Here is a 25368-nt window from a genome sequence, read left to right as displayed (position 1 = left end):
GCTCCTTCATGATTTTGTTAAGAAAATGAGTACCTCTTTTACTTATCAGCTCGAGGGGACTGCCAAAATGGGTGATAATATTCTCGTACATGAACAGGGCTATGTTGTTACCATCGTCCCGCTTCAGAGCTTTAGCTTCACACCACTTTGTGACATAATCCATACATACTGAGATGTATCTATTCTGCTTTCATCTGGTGGGTGGATCAATGGGACCCATAAAATCAATCCCCCACTTCTCGAATGGCTTTAGGGGAAGAATAGGTTATAGTGGCATGGCACTTGTTTTGGTGGGTTTTCCCATTCACTGACATGCATCACATCTTTTACAGTAGTCATGTGCATCCTTGTGGAGGGTTGGCCACCAGTATCCTGCTAACAGAGCCTTCCTGGTTGTCGTTTCTCCTGCAAAGTGTCCACCACATGGTTTGTCATGGCATGCTTTCAATACTATGCCGATTTCATTCCCTGCAACACATCTTCGCAGCACTTCATCTTTGCCTCTCTTGTATAGTGCACCACCTAGCAAGGTGTAGGGGGCTGATTCTAACAGAAGCTTCTTCTTCTGACAGCAAGAGATGCCAGGAGGATACTATTGAGTTGCCAGGAGGTTGGCTATGTACACATACTAGGGAGTAACTGTTTCAACTAGAAACAAGGAAGCATTAGGAAGGTCTGGATCATCCTATTCCTCTTCTGCAGTTTGAGAGATCTGTGTGATAGATGATCGGCTAGGACATGGGAACGGCCAGGCTTACTGACCACTTCAAAATTGAACTCTTGGAATAGGAGCAACCATCTCATCAGTCGTCCTTTAACATCTACTTTGTTCATCAGAAGGACAGGCCTTCATGATCCACGTAGAACTTGAAATTCATTGACAATAAATAGTGTCGAAACTTGTCTAGTGCAAACACCATTGCCAAGCACTCAAGCTCTGTCACTGTATAGTTCTGTTCCCTATCACTGACCTTCCGGCTTGCATAATATATTGGTTGATCTAATTTAGAGGGGCCCTTTTGACATAGGACAACACCTAGCCCTCCAACTGATGCATTTGTGTGTATGTGAAACTCCTTCGTCCAATCAGGGGGCTGCAAGATAGGTGCTTGGATAAGGCACTGTTTTAGGGTATTAAAGGCTCCTTTATAGTCATCAATCCAAAGAAAATCCGTATCTTTCCTTAGGATCTTGTGTAGAGGGGCTGCCTTGGTTGCAAAATGTGCAATAAATCTTCTGTAGTAGCCCACATGGCCAAGAAATCCTCTCAATTGCTTGAGGTTTCTTGGTGCTGTCAAGGCGGCAATCTTCTCAATCTTCACTGGGTCTGTGGCAATCCCTTGTGTAGAGACAATATGGCCCAAAAGAACTCCTAATGAGACACCAAAGACACATTTGTCGGGGTTGAGAGAAATCCCATACTCTCGGCATCTGTCAAAACATTGCTCTAGGTGTCCCCAGTGCTCACGAATTAAGCTATAGATACAAAAGTCATCAAGATACACCTCAATGAAATCATGCAAATGATTCTGGAAAGCAGCCATCATTGCTCATTGGGAGGTGGCAAGAGCATTACAGAGCCCAAATGGCATCACTCTATAGGCATACATCTCCCATTCTGTGGTGAAGGTTGTTTTGGATTGGTCCTCTTCTGTGATTTGGACTTCGTTATATCCGCTGAATCCATCCAAGAGGGAATACAGCTCATGACTTGCCACTGTGTCCAACAGTTGGTCTGTGAAAGGGATAGGGAAATGATTATTCTTCGTCTTCGAATTGAGCTTTTGAAAGTCTACACATATTCAAAGTTTCCCGTTCTTCTTGGGTACTACCACAATGGGCAAAACCCATTCACTGTTAGCCACGGGATAAATGAACTCGGCTTCAAGAAGTTTCAATAATTCAGCCTTCACCAGAGCAGAATAATTAGGATTCATACGCCTTTGTCTTTGCCTTAGAGGTTTGGCATCAGGCTCTAGGTCAATGTGATGTTGCCATACTGTGGGATCAATCCCCTTTAGATCTTTATATGACCAAGCAAACACGTCTAAGTTCTCCTTTAGTAAGTCTTGTAGGACCACTAGTTCTTCTTCTGGAAGATTGAGACCCACTTTTAGGTGACATTCAGTACCATCAAAATCCAGGAACGTCACTTATCTTTCACCTTCCACTTCACGGATAAATGTCCCACGGATTGCTTCTGGATAGAGGTCTAACTCTTTCAAGAGAGTAGTGTCATTGTTTGATGTTCCACTAGAACCAGTGTCCTCCTTTTGAACAGATGACTCATTTGTTTGTTGAGATTGCTGAAAGGGTATCAGAGCTTTGTTTGCTTCTGTGTGAGTGGTGATGTCTTCTGGACTTAGGGATTCATCTTCAGAGGATGAGTCCAGGAATGTCACATAACATGGACCTTTTAGAAGCCATGGCTCTAAGGCTCTGGCTTATGTTGACAAGGGGCATCATCATCATCTTTTCTCCAGACTGAATGGTCAGGATGACAAGAGCCACTGGTGAACTTAATTTTTATGCCTTTGATCCATTGCTTATGTAGATTCTGCATACTTTGTGGTCCATTGGCCAACCCAAATGGAACCATGGTCATTTCCTCCAACACCCTAAGATCTTCGGCCTCTGAGGTCTCTATAGGGACTTCAAAAAGATCATCCACTATCAGAGGATCTTCTTCAACTGCACTTTCATAACTTGCTTTGTTTTCTTCCTTATCATGTCCATCCTCTTCCTTTAGAGGCTCTGTCTCTGCTTCTGTAGAGGCTCTGTAGGAGAAGAACAGATCTTCTGCCTCTGTGTCTGCTTCTGCTTCTGCCTCTAGCTCTGTCTCTGCTGTTGTCTCTGCGACTGCCATGTAACAGGGAGAACAGTACATCCATACTTCTATTTCACTGTCAGAGGTGATTTTAGAAGTCAATTCTAGTTGAGGCAGGAGGTATTTTCCCATGGACAAGGACTTTGCTTCCCTTGGTAGTTGGCTTACAATGCCCATTGTTAGGGAATGTGCCTCTGTTTTCTTGGGAAAAATCTGTTTAACAGCCTCTTCGTCTCCTGATGTACCATCTATTATCTCAATTGAGGAGTTAGTTATGACTTCGATGGATGTGGATCCATTGCCCTTTTGCGATCCATACAACTTCAACACCACTTTTTTGGGTCCTTTGCCTAGGGTTAGGGTTCCTTTGAACCAGTCCATCCTGGCTCTTGCTTCAAAAAGCCAAGGTCTTCCCAACAACAGAGGGTATGAGGTCCCATAAGAATTTGGTTTAACCACCAGATAGGTCAGTTAGTAATATTTTCCTGCAAGGGTTGTTTTTACATATGGGAGGATGCTCAATGGTTTACTTTTGCTTTGGTCTGCCAATCTGATAAGCCACTGTGTAGGTTGAATTCCTTGCAACCCTAAGTCCTTCATTGTCACATCTGTCATTATTTTTACTAATGAACCTCCATCAATCAATACATCTGAGATAAAGCATCCTTCAATCTATACACTAATCTCTGGCGTTCCAGGATCTAGGAAGGCGTTAGCCACATCTACTTCCTTCGCAGGTTCTACGGCTCTGTTGGACTTTATTATTGTTGGGGAAGCAATCCTTAGACCATGTCTTTGAGTCATGATGCTTTTGAATTTTTTTCGACAACTGGGGGAAAACATAAGCAACTGTTGAAATATTAAGTTTGGTTTAAAAGTGTCTAGGTCTTTTAACAAGTCATATTCTTTGATAGGATCCACGGGCTTCTCCAACCTGCTGGGGAATGGGACTACACCCATTTTCATCTTTCCTTTTTCTTCTAACAATGGTAGCATCAGCATTTCCTGTGTTTCTGGAAGTGCTTTTGTATCATCTAACTCTTGGACCTCTGGTCCTATTTTTGGGACTATCTCTGTGACTCTTTGTGGCACTACAGTGCTCTGTACTGCACTATTCTGTCCTATACTGCTCTGTCCCTTTGTTGACAAGTTGAACTTCACAGTCTTAGCAGGAGAATTATTTTTGTTCTACAACTGGTTCCTTCTTCTTGGCAAGCGTGATAGCAGCAACTTCCGATTCTACCAAATTGGAGGCAGGCTCTTGTGCCTTCTGTTGGCTATCAGTAGCATTGGCCTTGACAGGGGCTGGACTTGGATAGTCCTTTGCAGTGTGGCCTTCTCCTTTGCATCGGTTGCATAAGGGCTTGTAATCCACAGATTGTCTAGGGTTTGGACAATTCAGGGAGATATGACCATTTTCTCCACACCTATAACATTCCACCTCTGATCTTTGACCACCGCCAGGCTGTCGTCCTCTATAACTTTAAGAGGGAAACCTCCTTGGACCAAAATTAGGACCAAATTCCCTAGGCTTTGGTCCAATATCATGTGTTGTCATTTTGGATTCCAGCAAGTTGAATCTTGCATTTTCATCCTTTTGCCTTCGCTCGTGCATCTCTTTCAGAGAGCAAATATCCTCTGTATGGTTTTTCCGCAAGCAGTAGGAACAAAAGGCTCCAGGAATGGTTCGTTTTCGGATACATTCAGTGGCTAAATGTCCCTCTTGATGACACTTTCTGCACCATATATTAGAACGCATCACATCTCTTCCAGCTCCCATAGGAGTGGATATATTAGCGGTATTCACCTTCAGCGTCTGTAGCTGCTCTGTAATCACATCCATAAGCTCTTTCTTGATACTTGCAACTGAGTTGGATAAGTAGTCCTTCAGATTTTCACCTCCTGAAGTACTTGTAGTAGCGTTTTGTAAAGCTTCTGTAATTACTACATACACTTGTTGGGTCGATCCAGAGGGTCATCTATTCTGGTTCTGATTTAGAGCTCCTGCTTGCGGTTGTTGATTCCAGTTGGTAGGGTTCCACTGTTGTTGAGTCACCATTGGAGGAATTGTTGGAGGCCACTGTTATTGTGGTTGAAACATCATTTGAGGCACTATCGTCTGTGGCGACCACAGTGGATTAGGTGCATTATACTATGACACTGTTTGCATCTGAGGATAGGGGTAGGGAACTGTCCCTAGGATTGGATTTGGTGGGTATACCATTCTTGGCATGGGAGGAGGTAAGACTCCTCTTCCTGGAGTCATTGACAACCTTGCTTCATTTTCGTTATACAATCTTACACCTTCCACAGCAGCTTGCAGATTGACTGGTCTTCTGAATTCCACGAACTTGTGAACTTCTGGTTATAGGTCTCTAAGGAACACTCCTTTCTGAATGCCTTCGTCCAAATGATGGTTAGTCCATCTCTTCAGGATGGATTCCATTCGCGAGACATAAGCTTCTACTCTTTCTCTAGAGGACTAACTTAGGTTCATGAACTCCTCTCACATCCGCTCTTCAAAACCTTCATGCCTGAATTTAGTGAGGAAGGCCAACTTTAGGTCGTCCCAAGTGCCAAAAGTTCCTGTTGCTTGTCTCTCATACCACTGAAACGCCGCGCCCTTGAAAGTGGCGGGGAATATTGCTAACCAATGCTTAGGGGTTCTGGCATTGTTAGCCACACATGCTACCATAAACTCTGCTACATGAAGATCAGGGTCTTCATTGTACTCTCCCTTAAAAATTGGCAATGGGACTACATTTGATGGCCTGTCATCGATATTTCTAGGAAGAATTTGACTAGGAAGGGGACCTTGATTCGCCATGGGGACTTTTGTAAAGAGTGCTTTTAGGGCGTCAAAGGAGGCTTCTCCTGTGAGCTCGTTCTCAGCCTTGATTCTTGCCTTCTCTCTTCTCACGTACCTCTGGACTTGTTCTAATGCTTGCCTCTTGATTGCGTCATTCATCAGGGACTTGGCTCCAATCAATTGTTCAGTACTCAATAGAATAGAATCAGAAAGGGCTTTAGACTCTGGAGGATTCTCTGGCCAACATCTCTTCTACTTCCTTCTTTTCAACATCTCTGAATTCAGCTATCAAACCATTACAGAGGGGGAGATATTCAGTTCTGAAAGTATCAAAACTCATTCTTCTTAGGATCGTTCTTGTGCCATCATTATAATAATGCCAGCTTCTGAGGGTTTCAACAGTGTATGTTGTGAAAAACACTCTGTCTACCAACTTCCAGTGGGTTGCTAATTGGACAAACAAAAGATTGTCAGTGCACCAAGCATCTCACGTATCTTGCAGTTGAGCATCCATGAATAAATTCCAACTCTTTTCCTTCTTGTTTTCGTGAACCTCCACTGATCACGACTCCTGAAGCTTCTTCACAATCTCCCACTTGATGATGTCTGGAAACTTCTCAATGAATACCAAATCTTCCATGGATAGTCAATCTCTCTGCTTCTACTCTTCAGTTTGTTCCCAAACAATTTGCCACCAAGATGCAAGTTTCTGTTGTCTCAACAAGAAGAGGAAATAGTCCACCACATAGAGCATCCATTGAATTCTTCTCTTCTTGGCAATGCCATTTCCTTCATTTTTAGCCTCTTCTTATGCTTGTTGATGGCATGTTTCCGCGGCTGCACACAAAAAACATGGAGTCCCAAGAGGAACACCAAGGAAAAGGGGATTCTATTGCAAGAAAATTTATCTTGTAATATCAACAAGCTTTTATTTCATTCTTTTGATGACCAAAACAAGGAAAACAACAAATCTTCACCCAGCATCATAGTAAATATCTCCCACGGATTTGATAGAATCAACCATAATCTTCAACATCTTCATAAAGTCCATAAATAGAACAAATAATATAAAAGAATACACAATTTTTGAATGGAAATCAATCACATAGTATTCATCTTCAATGTCTTCATAGCTTTCTCTCTCAATCTCTCATAGAAAGATACATAGTTTTCATAGAATTGGCTATCTCTGGCTCTCTCTCTCTCACACACACACACACACACACACACACAATAATACATAATCTCCTCACTACAATACTCAATAATGACACTTAATAATCCTTCTTAGGTCGTGGATTCACTTCCCAAGAGGTATGTCTTATGCGAAGAGGCACCAGAGCCACTACAGTAACCCTTCATATCTCACTTCTGTCTTTGTCACTCCAATCTTCTCTTTAGTCTTCAGCATCTGCTTCTTCCATTTGTTTTAGATATTTTGAACTTAGATTCATCTTTTCAAAAATTTAGAAAACTTTCCCAAAGTCACACATACATTCTACAAAACACTTACAGAAGATCTACAGAACAGAACAAAATAGGAACAGAGCAGAGACAGAGGCTCTACAGAAGGTTTACAAAGGGTTACAGAAGGTCATCAGAGAACATAAAATCCTCATAACTCATACTAAAACCATTCCAAACTATCAAAAAACTATTCAATAATCTTTCAAAAGATTTCAACCTTCATTAATCATCAATCCATGCTTCATACATAAGAAAATCAAAACAAAACAGAAGCTATACAGAAGGTATCAGAACAGAGCTTCATATTTCCACTAAGAATCATCATGAACTCCCAAAGAATAATCAATATCATCCAAAACACTCTCAAAAACTTTCATTAACAACCATACATCACTCTAAATCCATAAAAAATCAATCATTCAGACCTCAAAAACAACAAAAATTAGTCAAAAAAATTTCAGTCTTTTTCCACTCTCAATAGAATGTCATCAAAGAAAACAAGCATAAACTTGAATAGGAAGGGTTAAAGAATTTTATTCATGAGGCTCTGAAATGTGGCAGGGACATTAGTCAACCCAAAGGCATAACTAAAAAATGATAAAGCTCATGATCAATCTTGAAAGATGTTTTGATTTTATTACTCTCCCTCATACAGATCTAATGGTAACCAAGGTGCAAATCAATCTTAGTGAAAAATCATGCCTCTTTTAACTCATCTAACTAGTCATCAATCTATGGGATGGGATAGTAGCTCTTCATGATGATTTTATTCAAGTCTCTGTAGTCCATGCACATGCGGAAAGAGCCATCTTTCTTCTTGACTAATAGGAAGAGGGATGCATAAGGGAAAGAACTCGATTCAATGAAACCCATATCAAGTAACTCCTTGAATTGCTTTGTAACCTCTTCATGTTTGCACTTGGAGAGTTTATAAGGTGACTTGTTCACTGGCTTGGAATGGGGCTTTAAATCAAGTGGGTGGTTCACTTGCCTCTGAGGGGGAAGGGTTGTAGGCATTTGAAAAAAATCACTATACTCCTAAAGTAAGGTTGAATTCTTAGATACTTTAGAGGGCTAATATTGAATCTCCTTATTCAAGTGCAAGATAAAGATCTATGAGCATTTCTTAAACTCCCATTTGAGTTTCCTTGCTGTAATGAGCTGAAAATCATCAGTATCATTAACTCCCTTTAAGCGGGTGAGCTATCCATGCATCATAAACTCCATGTAGAGCACTAAGAGAAGTCCATAGCAATTTTTCCCAAATTGGTTTAGCCAATCACAACCCAAGACAACATCAATGGGGTACATATCTAATGCAAATAGGTCAACCCCAATGCCACATAATTCTCAGCTGAGCATAGAAGGACTATAGAACATACATATGTATTGATTTCTTCCTCGCCATTTGCTACTTGAACTTTCAATTCCGTGTAGGAGTGAATTTCAACCGGTCAATGGTTGATTTATTGACAAATTGTGAGAGTACTACCACTTCCACGAGGATAAATACGTGCTTCCCTTGAATACAACCTTGAATGCGTAGGGTGTTGGGGCTCCTAGAACCCATCCAAGCATCCAAGGAGATGGAGCAAAGGAAGGTGGTAGTTAGGTGGGATGTCATGGGATGGGCAATTGCTTGAGTCAAAGGGAAACCCATCCTCTGAGTCATAGAACTGCTCGTGGTCCACATCCTCAGTATGCTCCTCATTTTCAACAAGTAAGTTGTCTTCATCATTGTGCCAATCTTCCATTACATACATGCTATGAACTTTGACCTTGGTTGTCTTGCGAGGGCACTTGGAGGCATGGTCGGCAGTGTACTTGTCCCCACATTTAATCCTTCCTTCACAACATCCAGGGAAATGAGCTTTTGGCCATTTGAGTTGCGAGATGCGTTGTTCGAGGAGTTATAGAAATTACGGAAAGTGGGTTTGATCTTCCTTGTGCAGCACACTGAATGGTGTTCACCATTTGTGATCAGGAAGAAGAAAAATAATCAAATCCAACTGTGTGTGGACTTTTGGGAGTTGAATAAGCAAACAGTTAAGGATTATTACCCATTGCCCTTTATCGACCAGATTCTGGATCAATTGGCGGGTACGGAGATATATTCATTCATGGACTATTTTGCAGGCTATAATCAGATGGCAATTGTAGAAAAGGAGAAGCTCAAAATGATGTTCATAACAGTCTTCGAGACCTTTGCGTATGATGTGATGGCATTTGGTCTATGCAGTGCGCCTGGTTCTTGGCAATGAATTGCCGATAAGACCTTTGGTGACATTTCCCCTGAGAAGATGAAGGTATTTATTGACAATTTAGGGGCAACCACCTTGAAAGAAAGGCAATTGATTATTTTACGAAAATGTTTTGAGCGATGCAGATAATTTTGCATAGCTCTCAATCCGAGGAAGTGCATTTTTTGGCATACCTTATGGGCTCCTACTAGGCCATGTAGTTAACTCAGTAGTAGGGATTGCGACAACTCCTGAAAAGATCAAAGCTATAGTTGCCATGAGTCTGCCACGTACCCCCAAAGAAGTCCACAGTCTTTTGCATCAGTTGGATATTTTCGACAGTTCATAAACACATTGGCAAAAAGAACATTGCCATTGACAAATATGTTATCCTTCAACTGTTTGTTTATGTGGAGTGACCCTTGTAAGGTGGCCTTTGAGGATGTCAAGTAAGAACTCGTAAGAGAACCTGTGCTAAAAGTACCAAAGAGGTGCGAAATTTTTTTATATCTTTTTAGCAGCCACCATGCATAGCATTAGTTGTTGTTTAGCATAGATGTGGGAAGAGAAGTGGTATCACCCGATTGCTTTTGCTAGTCGGAAGCTGGGTGTATTCGAAGTTAATTATACTTATATGGAAAAGTTGTGCCTTGTGATGGTCTTTGCAACTAAAAAGTTCGGACACTACATCCTTTATGAGAAGGTTGTTCTTTATACGAAGGCAAAAGGGCTACGACTGCTGATGAATAAACTACAACCGCCTGACCATTTGGCAAAGTGGTTAATCACTTTGTAGGAGTTTGACTATGAGGTTAAGAGCAAGCCACCCAGGTTGCAAGGTATCGTAGAGTGCCTTGTGGACTTTGGGAAGCCAAAGGAACCTCTGGCTGAAGGTAGTGATTGGGACTCATTGTTTAAGATTGACAGGGCATCTATTCCCTCTTAGTATGCAGCAATAATGCATTATTTGTCAACGAGAGAGATTGGAGTTGGTCTATCGAAGTCAAAAAAGTGAAAGATTATGCAACAGGCTTTAAAATTCACAATAATTGCAAGCAGTTGGGGTAGACGATATCTACCACCGTGCGTAATACCTGATGAGGTCCCTTTCATCTTAGAAGAATACCATGACTCTGCTTGTGGAGGTCATTTTGTTGGGCGGCTAACTACACAAAAAGCCTTGAGGGCGGGATATTGGTGACCGACCATTTTCCAAGATGCATTGGAGTACATTAAAAGATGCGACGTTTGTCAATTTGATGCACTCTGGCCTTCAACTGATAGAGGCGGTTTAGCAGGGGATTTTGGTACCCAAATCCATTGGTTACCTGCGTAGTACCCTTGAGCACGTAGCAAGGCTTTGGATATCCATCGCGGCGTTGTGCTGACCCTCCATCGATGCCTGCGTCTATAAGGCTTGGGCTTCTTTTGGGGTCTTCTACGATATTTGTAAGTCCAGAGCCCGTCCTTGGCATTGTCTCTTGACCTTCTTTTTTCAGGCGTGGCCTCACTCACTGGTTCTCGTTGTTCGTCCTGTGCTTGTATTAGTTTTTCCAACAAGTCCTTGCTCTCGTTAGTAGGCTTGACTATTTCGTCAGCACCTTCCTTGTCTTTCCCTTGAGGTTTGATGAGGTCACCCTTGCTAAAGGTTGTGACTATCCTCACACCCGGTAGTGTTAGGTGTATCGTCTATGCCACATAGTCAGCCTCACACTTGGTCGCCCTTTTGAAGGGTCTTCCTAGGAGGGTTTCTTTCCTGTAGCTAGCACTATTTGGAGGAACATGAAATAGGATAGGCAAGCTTTCCGTTTCAATTGTCACAAGGATTTTGCACTTCCCTATGAGTGCTTGTGGGTGTCCCCCATAAGGGCTAAGAGTTGCACTAGTCGGAGTGAGCTCTGGTTGGCCTAGTAGGGTCCATGATTCATAGGTCAAGATATTAAAATCTGCTCCTTCATCAATTAGAGCATCAATAGTATGCTCTCTTTTCACGGTGAGTTTGACCCTAAGATAAGCAAGTGGTACTATGTCTTCATCTTCCGGGTCTTGGCTTGTAAATTTAAGCCTTCTGACAGATGCCCTTGAGTCCCCACTTGCATGACCAGACGTGGATTCTCCACCAGTGTCTTGGGTTGTCTGTGCAGTGTTGCTCTCGTCAAGAGTGTCATGTCTAGTCATCTTGGCATTTGTAGCTTGCTGATGTTGCATTTCGCCCTGACTAGACATGGTCTGAACACAATGTCTTTGTGTCCTCGTGGTGTGGCCTTTTTGCCCTTGATGGCTAGATTGGCCCATTGATGTTCTAGGGTCTCTGTTTCTCTCTGTTTGGGTATGGGCTTTTGGTTGCTCTTTTGCAAGTGAGAATCCATGCTCGTATAGAGCCCTTACTACACTAGGGTCCAATTTGGAGGACTTGTCACGGCGCGCGTTTTCTCTCCAACCTACTTGGGGGAGGTGCGGAGGGGGCAGAGCCCTCCCTATGGGGGTCCGGGGGGGCAGTCCCCCCGGCCCGCGAGGCCATTACGGTAGACGCCATATGCAATTTGGAGGACCATTTATAGCCAAATTTTGAACTACTTGCTCTAAGTTTTAGCCCAGTTATGGATCTGTGATGTGCCTTTAGCTCTATGTAGCCTTTGGGGTCAGTCTCGGGGTTTAGATGTATCAAACTTTGTGTTCTAGACACGTGTCCGATTTTGACAGTTTTCTGTCCGATTCTCAGATGTTCGATTTTCAGGAGTTTGTTTATCAGAATCGGACGTCCGATTTTGGGTGGGTCCGATCGGACCAATGGTCCGATTTTGGTCACGTCCGATTCTAGGGGTCGGATCAAAAAGTGGTTCGATTCTGGGAATCGGACTGGACAGGGTGGTCCGATTCTGGCCAGTCCGATTTAGAGTGGCCGAGTGTCCGAGTCGGACGGGTTGGTCCGAATCTGAGTGCTCCGAGTGCCATGTGGCACGTCCGATCGGGCTGGTCCGATTCTGGGAATCGAACCAAACTGATCCGACTCACTCTCAGTCGGACGGTCCGATTCTGGAAGTCGGACGGTCTGACTCCAGAACTCGGGTGGTCCGATTCTGGGAATTGGACCATTGTGAGTTGGTCCGACTGCGTCGACGATGGGCGCGATTCCCGTGCGTTTGAGCTGCGATTCTGGCATGTTTGACCCCTCCTTACTGTCTGCTGCACGCAATCACCACAGACTTCCTAGATCTGATTAGAGCACTATTGGAAGACACCAGACTCACCTGGAGCAGCACGAATCGCTGGCGCCTAGAAATAAGGGTAGCGCTTCCTCGTCCTGTGAACCAGAAGCTCTCTCTCCCTCTCTCTCTCACACAAGGCCAACCGAGGAAATGTGGTCTGTCCTAGCCTCCCAGGCCTCTTAAGGTCCTTTCCCAGTGCTGCAGAACCTTACAGCTAGTTCCCTGTCCTTGTCTCACTCAGAAACTTGAATCTGGTCCCCTGTTTCCCTGTTTTAGCCTGTTATACAGCAATAGAAAACCCTACTGTTTGCTTGTTTTTTCTTTGTTTTTTCCTATCCTAAATGCATCCAGATCACAAAATAAATACCTACACTACTCCATTCCACAACATAAATCTCAAGAAAGTAAAAAACCTACTTGCCAAGGAGATCGAATACCCTCTTCAACCCCCTCGCTTCCTACCTATCTACCTCTAGCACCGGTTCGGGGAAAACCCTACTCCGATGCTCGATTCGAAGCACACAAGCGCTCAAGGCTTGAATCCGTTGGTCCTGGCAACGGAACCAAAATGTGGGCGCTTTCACTCAACCGCCGAGACCCTCGGACTGCTTATTGTTTCAAGCGTTCCAAGCCGAGCACTAATGGCTACCTCTCACATAACCGACGCGCAATGCCTACCTGATAGGTGTAGTGAGCTTACCTCCGTGCCGTTCGAGTTACCTCCTCTTCCGCGCACTCCGGTAGCTCCACGATCCAAGTGCAAGCTTCAAGCAAGCTCCATCCTCAAGCTCCACGCTCCAAGCTCCATTGCCACGAGCAAGGCAAGAGAAGAGAAGAGAAGAGACGAAGAGAGGAGAAGATGGAGAGCTTCTCCTCCTTGGTCCCTCATCCTCACACGCTCACTCCCTCACACTCTCACACTCCCTCTCTCAAGCACAAGCTCAAGCAAGCAACAAGAAGAAGAAGAAGAAGAAGAGAGCTACTTTTGGCCACACACAAGAATGAGCTTCTCATTCACTTTTCAACTTTATATACAAAACCCTAAATCCCTTTTTGGCGGTCATCCCCTTTTCCCCTTTTTACATGGCCGGTCGTAGCCTAGGCCCTTTTTCCCATTGTCCTTCTATCTTCCTAGATTCCTTTCCATCGCCTGTCTACATTTACAAATTGCACGGGTGAGAGCCCAGCGCTCTTTTACAAGATTTCAGGGTGCGCCTTTTTATTTTAAAATGCACCTTTCCCCTTTTGTATTTGCCTTGGACTTTTAAGGTTGCCCTTGCGCTTTTGGCCTTTTCTCCTATTCTTTCTTTAGTCGGGCTACCTTTTTTCCGCCTTTGCCCTGCGTCTTTTTTATTTCCTTTTGCTTTCTTCGTATTGGGGTTAACACCCATCATTCATTTGTATCATCGAACAGCTATAACCCTACTTGATGAATTTGAGAGCGTCTCTCTTTAGCTGATTCCACGTTCTTGGAATCAGTTTGCAGATTCACTAGCCAAATTTGCTTATGAAGAGGACCTCTTCTTCAATTTTGGTCCTAGTTTGGATGTTGTTATTGATAATGAGATTGAACTTGGTCGTTTGTGGGGAATGTTACCAGACCATGCGCCATATGGCAGGCGATGGTTGATATGGGTAATACGAAGAGCAGCCGAGACCCATCTACCACTATTATCCTGGACCCCCAGGTTGATTCGACGACATGTTATGCATACGCCTCTTGCTATATATGCAGGAGCTATGGTTCACAACTTGATGCATTTAGTTTAGGGCTGAGAGCCCCATTTTCCCCCTTGGAATAGAGCGTATTTTATATATCAGCCTTCTTCCAAGGAGGGATCTATATGAGCTAGTTTGATTGATTTCTTTAGGCCAAGAGGGCCAGTTATTTTGCAGTACAAATGTGCTATTCCTTTAGGCCAAGAGGGCCTTATGTTTGTTTGGTGCATGTATGTTTAATGGGTTTTTGTTTTAATGATTGCATCATACAGGTTGACAAAGTCACTGGAGGGAGCATTTGCTGCGGAGGAGCTTCTTATGGCCATTCCAGGTGGTTTCATCCCCTTTCTGAGTTTTTTTTCCCTTAAACAATTAATGATACATGTGCCTGTGAGGGTTACTTTATTTTTGTTTGTTAGGGTCCGGCAATCGAGGCATGAAGTCCCAAGTTTAGGTTTGGTATGTTTGTGGGAGGTTTGAGTAGTCATTGCCTCCTCCAACGGCATTGTTTGGCACTAAAAGGCTTGTTTTAGATGGGAGTTCTAGTGGCCCTGTTCTACTGACCTGCTAGGTGGATGATCTAGGAGATCCTATTAGTGTGAGGTAGTTAGAGAAGCCTTCTCAAAATACCCAAAAGGAAAAACCCTAAACATCTGAAAGGAAATATATGAATTTACGAAGGTGTGTAAAAAGGGGTTCTACCCCTATAACAATAAAGAAGAGAAGAAAGAAAAGTCTTTGAGTGGTTGTTTATCGCCTTGCAAGGCTTGGTAGGTTCATGGGGACGAGACAAGACCTAGGGCTGATGCCTTGTCTTCCTAGGGGTGGCAACTAGTTGAAAAGCAAAGAATAAAAGAAGTTTGAAGCAAAAATAAAAGTGAGTATTAGAAACGGATTAAGTGTCACCTTGCAAAGGCTTGGTAGGCTCTTGGGTACCGAGACAAGTACTGAGGCTGATGCCTTGTTCTCCTTGGGTCACTGCGCTTAGGTTCCTCCTTTTTACACACCCAAGTATAGAAAATAAGAGTTACAGGACCAATGTGCTAAAAGATAATATTTTTTGATCAAGCTATAGGAGTCCTTGCCTAGTATGAGCTCCTAGTTGAGTTGTTCTTAGTTAGGTAGGTAGTTCATACCACCACCTAAGATGACCTCTCGGATAGTTCTTTTTAGCTTGGCTATGTTGGAGCAGTTGGTTAGCGCTTAGCTTCAGCTTTCCGTCAGATTATGCTAGGCCTACTCATTGTGGATTTCATGCCTTGGTTTTGTCAAGGGGTAGGGTGAGACCTATGATGTGTTTTGATGCATATCTTTCTGTATCAGCTTGATACTTCCTTTGGTTGTTTTTGTGCAGATTTGTTTGTGGGATTCGACGGGCTGAGTCGGCCTATCCCGTGGTCACCAATGACAGATGATTTTTGATGCTGACAAGTTCTTAAAAATAGCCAAAAATTTCAAATTTTAGGGGAAAAATAGACTTTTTGGAAGGCGGCAACGCAATCAGTACGGTTTTAAGCGACAATGCCCAAAAAGTGCTTAAAAGAGTCATTTAATGGCGGTCAGTGAATTTTCATAAATTTTTGGCATGTTAAGAGAGACTCGGGGAGATGCCCGACAGTGGGGGACTTTGAGATGGTCAAGAAAAATTTCTAGACCGTAATTCGGACGCAGACGCGGGAATGGGGATGCTCGGGAGGCCAAGGACCATAAAGGCCAAGTGTGAATGGACTAAGGGATTAGGGGGGTGTGACTTTTGGGAGCCACCCCCCAAAATTTTTGCGTGAAGGGGGGGGGGCTTGATTTTTTGAAAAATAAGAAGAAAAAACGAGGCCATCTTGACAGGCGACGAATGATGGAGGGAGAGGGAGAGGGGGTCATGGCACCTACATACACCCTTGTGATTTGACATTACCAGGCTGATGCACTCTCTCGTCGCTCCATATCACTAGTCTGCTCTCCTCCATTGGCTGCTTGGTTGCTGAGATCCAAAAACAATCTTTTTCTCTCCTCCCTCTCTCTCCCCTTAAGAGGCAGTTCATGCCCATGAAGAAGATTGAAGACCGCTTGTTCGGCATGGTACCGAATCACTCTCGGATTGGTGGAGGGCTAGAGTTTGCTATTTGGAGATGGGATGAGCCTTGAATGAGAGCTGATCTGTAGTCCTGCATCATATTTTAAAACCCGCAAAGAAGGAAACAAACTGGTAATTCTATTTTACAAAGGAAAATTGCTTGTTTTCAACATTTGATTGAGTCAATGTTGTTCTTATGGAGTAAAAATTGGTAGAAATGCTGTTCACTTTTTGTTCTATGCTTCCATGATGAAAAAAGCAGAAAACATAAAGTCAAAATGCTGGAAATAATTTTTAGAAACCCGTAAAACATGGTTTTTTTGAGGAAAATAGGATATTTGGTGTTTTCGGGTGGGATAAACGAATACACATGGGATAAAATGCTAATAAAATCTATATTTTTTATGTTCTAAGAATCAAGATCCGTAGCTCTAAAAATATATCAATTTTTTAAATGGAAAAAATAGAGGAAAATAGAGAAAAATGGAAAAAAAATAAGAGAAAAAATAAGAGTATGCCTTAGAAAAAAACAAAAAAATATAATAAGTGGTTGTGGATGTATGGTGGGGCAAAACATGAGGTTTGGCCTTAGTTTGCCCTATCGTTTTGTTATAGTGTGTGATTTATTGCTCTTTATACACTAAACCATGATAAAATAACCTCTATACACCTATGCAATGAAGCAAAATCTAAACGGTGAAGGGGAGTAGGATTTTGTGCAACAGTTTGAGGATTGAAATAATATAAATTCTGATTGTTTTTTCTATGCATAGCATTTAGGAAACAACCTATTTGGAAATGAGGAATCTAGTACCACAAGGTTTGCCTTGGTGCTAGATTCTTGCAACGAAGCATATAGGCGTATTAGTTGGAATTCATGGAAAGATTGTTTGCATACTAGCACATAGATTGATTTCGAAACATAACTGTTTGTGCACGATGAGACATCCACTATTGTATTAATCATACATGTGGTATCAACTCCTGGAAATGCATAGCAATTGTTTGAATTATAGTTGGCCTACGCTTGAGAGGGTGAGATTCCCCTTGCCGTAGGTTAGCTGTTCGTTTCTTGGAAAAATTTATTGGTAAGAAACATGGTATCTCTTGGATCTCGCTGACAAAGAGAGGAGTCTTGTGCGAATGTGTTTATATGTAAAAGCAATGCATCAAGGGGCCAATCCCCAAGATGTGGGAGAGCTGTATCGGGGCCACGACAATCAGCTGGTGGGGTGCCTCCTATGTCTGTGATATGTGGCACTTATTGCCAATATGTGTGGGATACTCCCTCTAAGGGGTTTTGGGGAAGGTACCGTTGGACTTTTATCTAGCTACAAACACAATATTAGATGTATCTAGTGTGCATTTAGTTATTATAGATGCTCCTGGACCGAGAGGTCGAGTTGTGGAGGTGTCTGTTGTATGCACGAGGTTCGCCTAGTGCCATAGCTAGTGCTCGGCCCATTTTTGGTCCCATCACTTAGCTTGCAATTTGACAGTGGTGGGCTGAGGGATGTCTGCTAGGCTAATTCCATCATTTGTGAACACTTGTTGCTTATTCATCCCTAGCATGTTGTACACGTCTCTCTTTGGTCTCTTTTCTAGCTTGTCCACTAATCCTAGAGCTTTCTCAACCAACTTTGGGCTAAGCACAACTTTCATACTCTTAGTTACATCCCCTTATTTGACCATCATTGTACCATTGTTCTTCTTGATATCAAAGGATCAGAGAAATTATGTGTGCTTGTCATGGTCTATTTGCTAGCCGCGACCTTCTTAAGGTACTTGGCTAGATTGCATTGCTCGATAATCTACATGACCACATCCTCAGTTGTTGCCACAAGGTCTCCTAGGTTGTGTATGCTTCGGTATCATAACTAGTTGAAAGCATGTATCTCCATGGTTAAACGATATTTGTTCTGTTCTTCCTCGAAAAATAGGAGCCTTGCCATTTGGATTCCTATCATAACACAATAGCTCACAATGAGTTTTCTTTGAAGGACGATTTTTGGTTAAAATGCAACGTCGTTAGAAGGAAACATTATCAAATAGTGAAACGTATAAGTTAAGGAATAAAAATGTTTTATATCAATCAATCCATACATTCCACACAAGAACTTCTTGAATATTTTTTCACTAATTAAAAATTCAATTCATCCTTCTTTTTGAAATTCAATCGTGTTCCGATACTCTAAACGAAGTTGGGGCCACTAAGTGGGATCATATTCAGAAGTCTTGATGGTACATCTTTGCTCTGCATTGGTCATGATTTGGCAATCCTCTTATTCCCATTGGATGTGCAGAGTGTACCATTTTCATAGGAAATTGGATTCGGATTCAACTAGCTTTTTCACCTCATCAAGTTCATCCGATGACATTAGAACTCTACTTTTCTTGAAAGACATGATTAACCGTTAGTTTAAGGCTTGTTCTTGGGAGATTTTAGTGGCAATCAACTCTTCTACAATTGTGGGAGTTTTTGTGAATATGAATTCAAAATCCTCCCAAGAACAAGGCAAAGAGCGTATGCCATTTACTATTTTTTCGTCAATCATTTATAGGTCCAACTGTCTAATACATGTCACTAAGTCATATCCCATGTTCATAGCCATATCAAATGCCAATTCGAGAATGGATTGGTTTTGATAAGATGGTTTAAGGCCTATGGGTGGTTGGGGTTTAACTTGACTAGACTACTTAGCTATGGTTTCCTCTGCTATGAGGTGGTCAATGGAGTGCTTGTTATCACCTGTGATTGAGCTTGTGGTTTAGGGGACATGTGGTTCTCTATTTGTGTAGTGGGTGGTGCATTGGAGGTATTAGGGCAACGCCTATTAGTAGTGGGTCTGACATTTGGGCAATATGTTAGAAATCAAGCTCCACCCGTTAGTTTGTCTTGGTGTGTAACCGACATCTGTGACAGCTTTTGTGTACAGATGTCTCCATGTGACTACATTAAATAAGTCGGGTTAGTAGTTAGTCAGTGACTTGACTAGAGTTAGTCAGTCTAGTTTACTTTACATTGTATTGTGTGGTTTAGTGTTATTCTGCATAATGAAGAAAACACAATGAGAGTTTGAAGGCTCATGGATATGGAGTTTTCCTTGTCTCTCTCTCTCATCTTTGAACATGGTATCAGAGCACCCATAAGATTGGGCTCTGTGGAGTAGAGCATTGCAGAAGATGACTTCAAGACTAACTGTCATTTTTACCATTTGGTCACACCTAGGTATGCATTGTTGAAGGAGACTAGCCATTGATCAAGAGGTTGTTGGTGACCCTGCTAGAGCATTTGAAAGGCCTTATTGAGCCTATGCAAGCCTTGTATAGGCTCATATTAGTCATCGTGTACAGCAGCAACCCCTGCTCATTCTGCGTGAACTGCGCCTGTAGGGCAGAATGGATTGCAACGTGTGAAACATCAAATGGGGCACATGAACAAGACCCATAAAGCATGAATGCTCACTCTTGAAGGTACTTGAAGAGTACAAGAAGCAAATGCTTGTGTGGGAGCTCTATTATGAGCTCGAGTAATCAGACATAGACCTGTAATCAGTTTTGAACTACTGTGAAAATGAATGGACAACATGCATTCGGTCATTATTGACATACAGGAGCTTTGTGTTACACTCAGAAGGCATCATTAAAGCACAAGAATGTGTCAAAGCATGTATACATTGGATCTAATGTCTTGGAGCTGAGATTTTTTGCTCAGAACACTCAGATCTGAAAGCCATTGACATGCTGGAAACTGTCATTAAATAGTGGAGAACAAGTATCACTTTCCACTGAAGCATTACATGCTACCTTGGGCACCCGTCATCTACATGAGGTGACATATGTATGCTGAGTTCTTAGAGGGTCAAAGAGAGCTTTGGATATTACTGAATGCTGAAGTTTTGGAGCTGAAGCAAATGAAAGTTTATCTTCTTGGCTGAATATAGACTATAAATGCAATGTATGACTTGGCTCATTGAAGGCAGGAAGCCTAGAGTTACCCACATAGTCATGTATTGACTCTGTCACACTGGAGCAAATGTATGTCATGATTTGAAGACATTTTGGAGCTGCTTAAAGCTTGTTATGCTATTTTTTGGTTGACTACAACCCGCAACCAAATTAGTTGACACTTGTACTTGCTGGCTATGCACTGTTTTGTGCTTCTATGCCTATGTATGGCTTGACACATGTACTAGCAGCTATCTAGGAAGTTCTGGGACATGTATGACATGCATGCATGTTGTTTTTGGACTTGAAATTGTTGTTGGTTATACACAGTCTACAGTTTTTAGACTGCATCTTTGGTCCCTGGCAGTGAGGTTGCAGGAGTTTAAACTGAAGCAAATACATAGCATATGTATTGGTTGTTTTACCTATGGGTTAGACCATTTGTTTTGGGACTTTTTTGGGTTATCAGTGGGCTGAAATACCCTGGTTTTTTACTGCAATTAGTTGCAAAAAACTGTCATAAACTGTTGTGGACTGAACTTGGTCAGTCATACTTATTGGCTTGCAGGTAGTTAAACATATGATAGACAGTCTATTACATCATGGCTAATGCACATGGGACTGATAATATCACTCAGATAGTTGGAGAGAAGTTAGAAAACAAGAACTTTGCATTATGGAAATTCAGAATGAAGAACTTTCTAGTTGGCAGGGGTTATTGGGATCTATGTACAGAAGATGAGGTTGCTCCTGAGTTGCCTGCAACGAATCCAATTAATGAACAGAAAAGAGCTCATAGGCTATGGAATGAGAGAGCATGCAAGGTGCTGCATTGGTTTTCTCTATGTATATCTGATGCTATGGTAATTCAAATCACTGGATGTGAGACTTTGAAGGATGCTTGGGACATACTGATGAAAAATTATGGAACCATGACACATGCACGAAAGATCCAGTTGAAACAGCAGTTCAACAACATGTCAAGGAATGGCAGGAGCATCCACGTGTATACCACAGAGATTAAGACCATAGCTGATCAACTTACTACCATTGGCTCAAGTGTATCAAAAGATGATATGATTGTTGTTGCCTTGAATGGACTACGGAAAGAGTACAAAGCTTTTGACACATCCATTTCTGTTAGAGAAGAGCCCCCTACCTAGGAAGAGCTAGTTGCTTTGTTGCTGCATGAGGAGGTCAAACTTGATATGAATACAGGTTCCAGTGTATCTCAGAGTAGAGACACTATGCTATACTCTAGCCAGCGTGGTAGAGGATTTAGAGGTCGTGGTTCATTTCGAGGTCGTGGTGACACTCATAATGCTTATGGACAGCAGCAACAGGGTAATTGGCATGGTGCAAATACACAAGGCCAGCATGGCGGGTTTAGAGACAGAGGGAGATCACCCCGAGGTAGAGGTGGTGGATCTGGTTCATGGCAGTCATCTGATCAGTCTGACAGGGACAAGGATTACCATTATTGTGGCAGGTATGGGCACATTGCAAAGGATTGCTACAAGAAGTAGGGAGATATGAAGGCAAAGGGCAGACAACATGGGCACTATGCATCTTCCAGTGGTGCTCATGATGAGCAAGTTGATAGACTCTTTGCTATGCAGCATGTATCCAAAAATGCATCGAGACATAATAGAGATGATAGATGGTACATTGACTCTGGAGCATCAAACCACATGACACCACATGGAGAGTGGTTTGATGAGATGGTTGCAGGTACACATGGTCATGTATGTACTGGGGATGACACCCAACATGACATAAAGCATAAAGGGATTGTTCCTCTCATGATGCCTGATGGCAAGAAGAAAGGCCTGCATGATGTATTACATGTACCGACCATAACAAAGAATCTTTTGTCTGTGGGTCAAATAGCAGAATAGAATCTGCAAGTGAGATTTAACAAAGATGGATGTTTCATTGAGGAGTATGGAAATGACTGCAAGTTTATTGCCAAGGGCAGAAGGGATGGCAGGATATTTACATTGGATGCGACCATTCCGGGACTTAAGGCAGCCATGTTTGCTCATGATGAGAGTGCCATTCTAGATGTAGAGATTTGGCACAAGCGGATTGGACATGTCAATGTACAAAAGCTGAAATCTTTCCACAAAAGGAAGTAGTACTTGGATTACCTAAATTCAAGTATAATGACTTTGGTCATGTATGCCCTACATGTCATTTTGGAAAGCAAGCATGGTTTCCTTTCATGAGACATGTAAAAAATAACACTAGGCCTTTACAGTTGGTGCACTCTGATGTCTGGGGCCTTCACATAATGCTTCGTTTGGAGGTACACGGTATTATGTCTCATTTATTGATGATTTCAGCAAGTACACTTGGCTTTATGTTTTGAAGCATAAAGATGATGTGTTTGATGCATTCAAAGACTTCAAGAAGCATGCAAAAAATGAGTTGGACTGCTACATATCTTGTTTGAGATCAGATGGAGGAGGTGAATATGTCTCTAATTACTTTGACAGGTATCTTGCTAAATATGGGATCAGAAGACAGCTTACTTGCAGCTATACACCACAGCAAAACGGTGTTGCAGAGAGGAAAAACATGGTCTTGATGGAATCAGCTAGAGCTATGCTGAATGAGAAATGTTTGCCAAATGGTTATTGGGCTGAAGCAGTGATGACTGCTATCTATATACTGAATCGAACCCCTACAGTAGGGATTCATGATGTCACTCCATATGAGAGGTTGTATGGTCATAAACCTGATATTTCGCACTTGAAGGTATTTGGCAGCATTGCATATGTGCATATACCTGATGAAAAGAGGAAGAAATTGGATCCTAAGGCAGTGAAGAGTGTGTATGTGGGATATGCACAGGAATGGAAAGCTTATAAGTGTTATGTACCTTCTACGCATGAGACACTCATAAGCAGAGATGTGGTATTTGATGAGTTAGCATCCTGGTATGGGAATCATGTTGCAGTGCCTACTGATGGCTCACCCAGTATGAGTCGTGCTGAAAATACTCCTACAGAGAGTACTTCCATGAGTGATCCAACAAGTGATGTATCATCTACAATGAGTCCTTGGAAATGGCACATGGGATTTGGTATAGTTGCCTGAGGGCAAAACACCTATTGGCTGCAAGTGGGTGTATAAGGTAAAATGTAAATAAGATGGATCATTGGAAAGATACAAGGCCAGGCTAGTTGGAAAAGGGTATGCACAACAGTATGGTCTTGATTATGAGGAGACTTTCAGCCCTGTAGCAAAGATGGCTACAGTTAGAATTGTGATTGCTTTGGCAGCAGCTAGAGGCTGGAAACTATGGCAGATGGACGTAAAGAATGCCTTTCTAAATGGAGAGTTACAGGAAGAAGTTTACATGGAATAGCCTGAAGGCTATGTGCATTCAGAATTTCCAGCACATGTATGCCAGCTGAAAAAGGCATTATATGGGCTAAAACATGCACCTAGAGCATGAAATGCTCGCATCAGCAGTTATTTGCAGCAACATGGTTTCCGATTGGGTGATGCTGATCATAGTTTGTTTGTGAAGAAGACAGATCATGGTTATGTATTCCTAGTTGTCTATGTTGATGACTTAATCATTACAGGAGATGATGAAAGCGGGATTGCTGAAGTAAAGATATGCTTACAGGCTAAGTTTAAGGTCAAGGACATAGGAGAGCTGAAATATTTTTTGGGGATTGAGGTTGTCTCTACACCTCAAGGCATATGGCTGCTACAGAACTCTCATCGACAAAGGAGTTGATTTTAATATCTTGACCTATGAAGCATGGTCCCTACTAGGCCAACCAGAGCTCACACTGACTAATGCAACTCTTAGTCCTTACGGGGGACACTTCGAAGCACTTATGGAGGGAAGTGCAACATCCTTGTAACCATTGAAATTGGAAGCTTGCCTATCCTACTCCATGTCCCTCCAAATGGTGCTAATTGTGGAAAGTTGCATTTAACTCTTTTTGGACAAAAGTATGTCTTTGGAGTTGAAGAGGTTTTGATTGTTGGGCATATGTGTGGGCCTTATGGGCGAAGGCCATCACCAGCAAAAATAGATGGGATTGATAGAATGCAAGATGCATGCACGAATGTATCAGAGGTGCGTAGATTCTTGGGTGTATGTGTATTCTATTTGATATGGATTCCTCACTTTGCACATGTAGCCGATGCAGAAATATGGTATGGCTGATTGCAAGCCTATGGATACACCTTTAGAGCAGAATGTCAAGCTGCAGATTGATGTTGGGACAGAGATTGAGAATGTTACCATGTACAGACAGATGGTAGGAAGCTTGATCTATCTCACGATCACTAGACCTGACTTGAGTTATGATGTGAGGCTGATCAGTCAGTTCATGCAGAAGCCTCGCAAACCACACTTCGATGTAGTCAGGAGAATTCTGAGATATGTAAAGAGTACCACAGATCATGGGCTGTTTTATGCATATGGGAAACCCCTTGACTTGATGGGGTATACTGATGCTGACTGGGCTGGTTGCACTTATGACAGGAGGTCAACCAGCAGCTATGAATTTGGATTGGGTAGTAACATGATTAGTTGGCAGAGTCAGAAACAGCCTACAGTTGCACTGTCCAGTACGGAAGCAGAGTCTCGTGGTGCGGCGTTAGCGACCTGTGAAGCTATGTGGTTATAGAAGTTGCTGAATGACTTGGGAATACACTTGGACAGCAAAGTAAGGTTGTACTGTGATAATTTAAGCAGTGTCATGTTAGCAAGTAATCCTGTTTATCATGCGAGATTGAAACACATTGAGGTTCACTACCATTTCATCAGGGAAATGGTTTTAGCAGATCAGATTGACTTGGAGCATGCGAAGACTAAAGACCAGGTAGTAGATATCTTTACCAAATCACTTGGTAAAGATAAGTTCATTCACTTTAGGCAGCTACTTGGAGTGATGTAGATGGTTTGAGTTTTTGGTTTGAGCTTGAGGGGGAGTGTTAGAAATCAAGCTCCACCCGTCAGTTTGTCTTGGTGTGTAACCAACATCTGTGACAGCTACTGTGTACAGCTGTCTCCACGTGACTACATTAAATAAGTCGGGTTAGTATTT

Source organism: Lygodium microphyllum, chromosome 2 (genome assembly GCF_053477565.2).
Source record: "Lygodium microphyllum isolate KBCC chromosome 2, Lygodium_microphyllum_v1.1.10, whole genome shotgun sequence".
NCBI classification, from domain to species: Eukaryota; Viridiplantae; Streptophyta; class Polypodiopsida; order Schizaeales; family Lygodiaceae; genus Lygodium; species Lygodium microphyllum.
This window is presented reverse-complemented; position numbering follows the sequence as displayed.